Consider the following 7,309-nt stretch of genomic DNA (forward strand, 5'->3'; position numbering starts at 1 on the left):
ATGGGTCCAGAGGTCGGTGACAAGTTTGAGGTTTGGGACTTGGGGCAAGGGAAATGAGGAAATTGTTCAAATCCACACTTACCCAGTGAAGTGACGGAGTCCCAAGGCGGAATATACGGCGTTCGTCCTCCAGGTATTGGGTGGTTATTGTTTGGCGCTGAAGGAGGCCCAGGAGCTGCACGTCTTTGACGGAGTGGGAGGGGGAATTGAAGTGTTCAGTCACGGGATGGTGAAGTTGGTGGGTGTGGTGTCCCAAAGATGTTCTCTGAAATGATCTGCAAGAAGGTGTCCTGTCTCTCTGATGTAGAGGAGTCCACATTGGGTTCAACGGATGCAATAGATGACCTTGGATGTTGTACAAGTGAATTTCTAACGGATGTGGAAGGATACCTTGGACCTTAGACGGAGATGAATGGAGTGATGTGGGCGCTGCTTTTACCTTTCCTGCGGTGGCAGGGAAAGCTGCCAGTAGTGGGGTGTGGGTTTATTGAGGGTTGTAGACCTGACGAGGGGCTCGTGGAGGGAATGGTCTTTTCAGAATGCTGATAAGGGTATTTAGGTAAATATATACCTGATAGTGGGGTCTGTATGGAGATTGCAGAAGTGCTTGAGTCTGATGTGGTTCATGCTGAGTTTGGTGGGGTGAAAGTTGAGGACCATGGGGTTCTGTCCTTGTTGCGGGAGGGATGGGATTTAAGGGCGGTTGTGAGTGAAGTGGAGGAGATGCACTGGAGATCAAGGTCAACCACGTGGGAAGGAGACCAACTGGGACTTTCTGAGGTAGAGTTGGTCATCCTGGGAAAAGATGTAGTGGAGGCGGAGGAATTGGGAATAAGGGATGGTGTTTTTACACGAGGTGGCGGAGGGGGTGTAATAATGGTAGCTGTGGGAGTCGGTAGGCTTGTAGTATATCTCTGTCATTAATCATTCGCTGGAGACGGTGATGCACAGGTCCAAGAAGTTGAAGGAAGTTGCCAAGGAGATCCAGGTGAATTTGACGTTGGGGTGAAAGGTGTTGGTAACGTTGGTGAACAGTTCAACCTCCTTGTGGGAGCAGGAAGTGAGGCCAATGGATTCATCAATATAGCGGAGTTACAAGTGGAGAGAGGTGCCAGTGTAACTGCGAAAGACGGACAATTCCACATATCTGACAAACAGGCAGGCATAGCTCGGTCACATGCAGGTGCCCATGGCTACCATTTTGGTTTGGAGGAAGTGGGAGGATTGGACAGAACAGTTGTTGAGCGTGAGGACCAGTTTAGCCAGGAGGATGAGGGTGTCGGTGGAAGTGTACGAGTTGGGATGGGGTGAGATGAAGAAACAGAGGGCTTGGAGACTTTCGTCATGGCAGATGGATGTGCAGAGGGACGGGATGTCTAAGGTGAAGATGACGCGTTGTGGACCAGGGAAATAAAAGTCTTGGAGGAGATGAAGTGCTTCGGTGGTGCCACAAACGTAGGTGAGGATTTCCTGGACTGGGGAGACAGGAAGGTGTTGAGGTAGGAAGAGATGAGTTGGCTCGGACAGGCGCAGGTTGAGACAGCAGGTCATAGGAAGCAGGTAGAATCGGGCAATGCGGGGTTCATGGACAATGAGGTTGGAGGCTGTGAATGAGAGATTCTCCAGAGATGATGAGGTTGTGATGGTCTAGAGATTAGGTTACATGCACGCATGCATGTCTGACGAGGTGGCCGAGAGGTTAAGGCGATGGACTGCTAATCCATTGTGCTCTGCACGCGTGGGTTCGAGTCCCACTCTCGTCGCTATTTTTGGATTATCACAGCTGTCTTATTGAAATTGGAACTCCAATGGTTTGTTTATATGCATCGACGGTATTATAAAACCTCAAACAATAATTTGAGCCTGTTGGCTAACTGCATTGAAATGTAGATTGAAATGGGACAACGAAAAGGAACGCGATTTTCTTTCCCAAGTCAAGTTGCTGTGACCTTTTATCGTATGAAAGAGATCCAGGAAAACCAAATAACGAGAGATGCGATGTGCATCTTTAATGCAATGGTCCTTAATGAGTGTTTTGTCATATGAAATCTGGAGCAGGTTGGGTAGAAGTGATTCATCTTGGTGCGAAGAGCGCAGAGAGACACCACAAAATAATAGAGATATTTCAAAAGGTGCAGGGGTGGGTGTAGCGACACAAAAAAACTGGCTGTGAATGCTCAGGAGAGAATTGCCGATGTGGGTACCGTGCATTGGCACGGACAGACTTACACATTGGTCTCGCCCTTTCCCCCTTGTTCTCGCCATTGATGAAGGCTGAACATAAGACACAGATAAGCACAAAATGTGGGAAGTACGCTCCCTCTCGTTATGCACACACTGGAATGCATCACATTGAACTATGAAAAACTGGAGAAGTCAGCATGTTAACTGCAGCAAGTGAACGTAATCTGTGGATCAATAACCACAGATTAATGCAACATAAACATGAAAAATGATTTAAAGTGTCTTTAAACGCATGTCATTAACAGACATTTCGTTCTAATACCCGACATGCCTTTCATGGGAAATCATGTCTCACAAACTTGATTGAGTTTTTTGAAGAAGTAACAAAGAAGGTTGCTGAGGGAAGAGCAGTAGATGTGATCTATATGGACTTCATGGAGGACTGATTAGGAAGGTTAGATCTCATGGAATAAAGGGAGAACCAATCATTTAGAAACAGAACTGGCTCAAAGGTAGACGACTGAGGGTGGCAGTGGAGGGTTGTTTTTCAGACTGGTGGCCTGTGACCAGTGGAGTGCCACAAGGAATGGTGCTAGGTCCTCGACTTTTTGTCATTTACATAAATGATTTGGATATCAGCATAAGAGGTACAGTTATTAAGATTAGAGATTACACCAGAATTGGAGGTGTAGTGGACAATGAAGAACATTAACTCAGATTGCACCAGGATCTGGACCAGATGGGCCAATGGGTTAAGAAGTGACAGATGGAGTTTAATTCGGATAAATGCAAGGTGCTGCATTTTGGGAAAGCAAATCATAGCAGGACTTATACAAATAATGATAAGGGGAGTGTTGCTGAAGAAAGAGACCTTGGAGTGCAGGTTCATAGCTCCTTGAAAGTGGAGTCGCAAGTAGATAGGACAGTGAAGAAGGCGTTTTGTATGCTTTCCTTTATTGTTCGAAGTATTGAGTACAGGAGTTGGGAGGTCATGCTACGGCTGTACAGGACATTGGTTAGGCCACTGTTGGAATACTGCGTGCAATTCTGGTCTCCTGCCTCTTGGAAAGATGCTGTAAAACTTGAAAGGGTTCAGAAAGGATTTCCAAGGATGTTGAAAGGGTTGGAGGATTTGAGCGTTAGGGAGAGGCTGAACAGGCTGGAGCTGTTTCCTCTGGAGCATTGGAGGCTGAGGGCTGACCTTATAGATGTTTACGAAATTATGAGGGGCATGGATACGATAAATGGACAAAGTCTTTTCCCTGGGATCAGGGAGTCCAGAACTATAGGGCATAGGTTTAGTTTGAGAGGGGAAAGATATAAAAGAGACCTAAGGGATAACGTTTTCACACAGAGCGTGGTACGTGTATGGAATGAGCTGCCAGAGGATGTGGTGGAGGCTGGTACAACTGCAACATTTTAGAGGCATTTGGATGGAATATAAAGAGGATGTGTCTGGAGGGATATGGACCGGGTGCTGGTGGTTTGGACGAGATTGGGCTGGGATATCTGGTCGGCGTGGCAGGTTGGACTGAAGGGTCTGTTTCGATGCTGTACATTTCTATGACCATATTTCAAGGTGGATGACAACAATACCAATTTTGTTTTGAAATTGAGATCTATTTCATCATTTTACACAGCGACCAAGTTCAATTTAAATAATACAAATAACGTTCGCTCACACGGAATAAAACTGTGATTTTATTACAAACATTGTCCTTTTTAAGGAGCAGTAACTCAACATGAAAAATAAGATGTAATTTTTATTGAACATAGGTCAGTTAACACCATTATCTTAATTCGCATTGACTGCAATATGCACATGGTAAATAAGGTTAAAGATAGAAAGTATTTTGGAAATAATGATTCGGTGGTGACGAAAAATAAGATTAGGTTCTCATGATGCGGATATTCCACCAATGGCTCCAGTGGTGGAAATGGTCACTGGGCAGTATTTCTATGGTGGTATAGAGGTGTGTGAGCTGCCAGTTTTGGGAGATCGCACCTCATCTGGAGCAGCCTCTGTTGACATGGACCAGGCAGCATTGTAACATCAGACTTGGAGGTCCAACCACACCTGGAGCAGCTTTTATTAACATGGAGCGGCAGGGAGCATTGGGAAATCAGACTCCGAGATCCAACCTCATTTGGAGTAGCATCTGTTGACATGGACCAGGGAGCTTTGTGGGATCATTCTGAGAGCTCCACCCTCATCTGGAGCAGTTTTTCATGACGTTGAGCAGCAGGTAACATTGGGACATCAGAGTGGGAGCTCCAATCTCACTTGCAGCAGCTTCTATTGACATGGACCAGCAAGGAGCAATGGAATATCAGGTTGGTAGCTGCAACCTCACTTGGAGCAGCTTGTATTTACATGGAAGAGGAGGGAGTATTGAGACATTAGGCTGGGGGAAACAATATTCAATTAATTTAATCTGAAGTAAAATAAGTTTCAACACCTCAGATGTTAATTGATTTATGAAGAATCTGTCGCTGGAAAAATAAAATTCTTTAGATATTGCTGACAAGTCCTGCAAATATTCAACTCAGGAAAACGCATTACTACAGAGAGAAATGCAAGTGATGTTTCAGGTCTTTGACTTTTTCTTTCCTGGTCGACTCTACACTGGATTACATGACCAAAAGGACTTTTTCACTCATTTCATGTTATTTAGTTTCCTGCAAATACGGACAGGTCATTGACGTAGTCTAAAGCTGAAAACTATGGGAAATGCGATGTTGTGATTAGGCTGGAGTTTACCTCGAATTATGGTGGAAACACAGCAAAATAAGTTGTAATTTCCTCGATCATCAGTGACCTCATTGATTGGCTGATCAGATTGTGAATGGTAGTTTTATTTGAGGACCATTTGAAGTGAATCAATGATGGCGATTACTGTGTTTTTTATTCACCTTGGGAATGTTACCGCTATTGCTCATGTCCTCGTTCACACCACAGCTCTGCAGAGTGTAAAATCACAGCTGTGTATCTGGCCAGTGTTACAACCATTCGTATCGCTGGCTACGGATCAGATGGTTGTAAGTTCGAAATTTACTTGGTGCATGCGCATTGTGGAGATTCACAACACATCCAAGCTAATTTTCTTGGTGACACTGAGGTGGATAAAGTTTTTGGAATTTTCATCTCTACGAACGAAAATTCTTTCACTGTCTTCGATCAGTTAAACATTACCTAGAACAATCACAGTTACAAATCACACAGCACCAGGTTGCATCGAACAGGCATATTTGGAAGCAACATCTTCTTCATCAGGTGGTTGACAACTGTTGGACTCTAATCTGTCTTTGCATGATTTTCAGATTTGTCCAACACAGTCCAACACCAACACTTCCAAGTCATGGGTACCATCGACACTACGAACGATCAGTTAAAGTCCAGATGATCTTCCAAAAGATCACGCATATTGACACACACACCAAGCTTCTGCAGAAAAACACCCACCTGATGAAGGAGCGGCTCTCTGGAAGCTAGTGCTTCCAAATTAACCAGCTGGACTATGTCCAGAGATCGTGTAATTTTTAACTTTGTCTACCCAACTCAAACACTGGCACTTCCATATCATAGAGAACATCAGTCATGTCCCAGCGCTGTCAGAGAAGGAATCCTGAAATAGCAGCACACATTGCACATAAGTACGTTTCATTTTCAGAAACCAACCCACTCAATCGCTGCAGCTCCTGTGTATGAAAAGCACAGAAAAGAAATAGCTGAGATTCAGTTTTGACAATATTTTGAAACTCTTTGGGAAGTGGAATCAGAGGAGAATGAAGGATGAACTGTCCGACTGTGCAGAGAGAAGGAACGCACTTTTCACTTCTTTCAAGGGCGAGGGTATTGACTGATCTAAGGCATTTAGCAGATTCCTGGTAGACCTGCTCTCTCTGCGAGAGGAACAAGAAGTCCTGATATCCTGAACGGTAATGAAACCCAGGCCACTCAGTGAAAGCGCCGAATACCAATCACTAGATCACCAGGGATAAGGGCAGAAACAGTTGCACGGTTTCTTCATAACACAGGTTTTGGAATTATGTCACTGTAGATACGTTTTCCCTCAAAAATGAATGAATTATCGAGTGTTTACAGCATAGAAATGGGTCCCATCATCTCCCTTCCCAGCACCGGGTCTGTTCCCTTGTAAACTCTGAAGTTTCACGTGTTCATCTCAATGCTAATTACCCTGGAACGTTTTAATCTTGTAAGGCACAATAAATGGGATTGAGGTTTGAGATGGGAAAAATGTGTTCACACCCAGTAGGGGAACTGAACGCCATTTTTACGCACAGACTGCAGCACGCAGACACATTTCCCCAAGAGTGAAACAGGCCTCGGGAGAAAACAAGCACAAAGTAAGATGTCACCCTCTTGACTGATATTATCCCATTTCAGACTTCAACACCAGTGTCTGGTTACAGCAAAGAAAGGAAGCATTCAGCCCGTCACGTCCCAGTGTTCCTTGCCCATTGTTTCCCCATTACTCTGTAGTTTATACTGCCTCACTTCGTTCTTGCTGCAAAACTGGATCATTGCTCACGCCCGCTATTTCCCGTCCTGCTGAACGGTTTTCCTCAATTTCTTGGACAGAAAAACAGGAATGGATTATTTCAAACACTTTTCTAGTTTACAAGGCCAGTGTTATCACCACTGAGCCAGCACATTGCCAGTTCAGAGGTAAGGTCTCATACATTAGAAACTTCAATGCAACAGATGATTGGTTAGCTACAGTGTTGTAAGCCAAACAACAAGACTGGAATGGAGCCGAGGGCATCATGCACAGAAGGATGGGAGAATAGAATGATGAATCTCATGGTGTCCAGGGTGGTGTTAACAGAAATCTTCCCTGGTAGTATAGTGATGAGGATTCAATGCTTTCATTGTCATGGCTTGTTAAATGTTAACGTTTACAGTAATCAACATGAAATACTGCATGAACGTTCGAAGCACAATGATGTTGTGCAGAAGTCAGAACCGCTTCCCTGTATGTTACAGTTCCGCATCAGCAACGTCAGCTGCAATTGCCTGACGTTCAATCAGTTTAAATCAAGAACGGAGCGAGCGTCAGGAAAATGGAAGGGGCCTGGTAGTTTGAAGCTAACATGGTCATTC

The 7,309-nt window shown here is 44.6% G+C and overlaps 1 non-coding gene across 1 annotated transcript; it reads left to right on the forward strand.

Annotated features, from left to right (window-relative positions):
• The first annotated feature begins 1,681 nt into the window (after positions 1-1,681).
• On the forward strand, positions 1,682-1,763 carry trnas-gcu (transfer RNA serine (anticodon GCU)). The gene has a single exon. It is a non-coding gene; the product is annotated as a tRNA-Ser (tRNA).
• The last annotated feature ends 5,546 nt before the right edge of the window (positions 1,764-7,309 follow it).

The sequence above is a fragment of the Chiloscyllium punctatum genome, chromosome 16 (assembly GCF_047496795.1).
Source record: "Chiloscyllium punctatum isolate Juve2018m chromosome 16, sChiPun1.3, whole genome shotgun sequence".
Classification (NCBI taxonomy): Eukaryota; Metazoa; Chordata; class Chondrichthyes; order Orectolobiformes; family Hemiscylliidae; genus Chiloscyllium; species Chiloscyllium punctatum.